The sequence below is a fragment of the Acyrthosiphon pisum genome, chromosome A2 (assembly GCF_005508785.2).
Source record: "Acyrthosiphon pisum isolate AL4f chromosome A2, pea_aphid_22Mar2018_4r6ur, whole genome shotgun sequence".
In the NCBI taxonomy this organism is placed as follows: domain Eukaryota; kingdom Metazoa; phylum Arthropoda; class Insecta; order Hemiptera; family Aphididae; genus Acyrthosiphon; species Acyrthosiphon pisum.
This window is the reverse complement of record NC_042495.1, coordinates 106,890,935-106,892,489: the sequence shown is the minus strand read 5'-3', so window position 1 is coordinate 106,892,489 and position 1,555 is coordinate 106,890,935.

Here is a 1,555-nt window from a genome sequence, read left to right as displayed (position 1 = left end):
AAAATAAATTGCCTCCCCCGGGTGGACCTCTCCCGTTTTAAATTAGTAAATACGAGGAAAATCTTAATATTTAAAGGTTTTTTTTTTTTTTTTTTTTTTTTTTTTATAGGGATTGAAAGAAGTAAATAACACAAGTTCCGAGTCCTCTGCTGCAGCACGATATGTTTGGAAAACACTACAATCAGTTTTTTCATCGAGCTCCCCAGATACAATCAAAAATAGTATGAGAAATTCAACTAATTCAACATTATATAATAATAACAACATCACCAACAATATAACCAACAATATAACCAACAATATAACCAATATTTACATCACATACCATCTGCCCCCACAAGCGCGGCGCATTTTATAAAATACAATTTATTGCGCATGCTCTTGCCCCACACAGCAATTCGAAAACATTAATATTTTCACAATATTTAAATTAGGTTGTACCTCATATATTTAAGAATATCATACAATTATTTTGAAAATATTTGTTCTCCAAATATTTAAACCCAAATATAGTCACAACATTTTCAAACAATTACATATCAAATATTGTGTATCAATTTTCCATCTTATATTTTGAAAATATTTGATCTCCAAATATTTAAGCCCTAATATAGTCACAACATTTTCAAATTATTACATATTAAATATTATACATCCAATATTCAATCATCCAATCATCCAATATTTTGAAAATATTAAAAGATTATATTTATACTATTTTTTATCGTTATCATTGCATCATAATTAAGTTAACTATTATAAAAGTTATATACCTAATTAAAAACTATATAAAATAAACTATGTAAAAATGTAATCATGTAAAAATTTAAAGACTATGTAAAAATGTAATCATGTAAGAATTTTAAGACATTATAAAATGTAACTAACTATGTAAAAATGTAATTTTGTAAAAACTATATAAAATAAACTATGACATTGTAATTAACTATGTAAAAATGTAATTTTGTAAAAACTATATAAAATAAACTATGACATTGTAATTAACTATGTAAAAATGTAATTATGTAAAAACTATATAAAATAAACTATGACATTGTAATTAACTATGTAAAAGTGTAATTATGTAAACATTTAAATCGATATTGATATCGGCGTATTTTTACGATAATTTATAATAATTGATAATTAATTTACGCTCAAAGTATACTAATATAATATGTATTCTTTACTTGTAATATGCTTTCAATCACATAAATTATAATATAAAATGTAACTTATTGTAATTTTGTAAAAATTTAAATACGATAGGTATCGATAATTAAAAATATATCGTTGGCTAACAGTAATAGTTAATAATTGACAATTTTCGTTATAATATACAGAAAATGCTTAATTATGTGAATATTTGGTAGGTAAAAATTTCAAGTAATAATATAACGATCAACGGTCATTCGTTTTTGAGTTACCTTCACCAAAAAAACAGTATAGATTTAGAAGAAAACTTTCAAATTTTTTTATATACTAAATAAATATTATGACCTCTTCATTAGATATGATGCTTTTTTAAAATCAAACTTATTCAATGTGTCTCTTT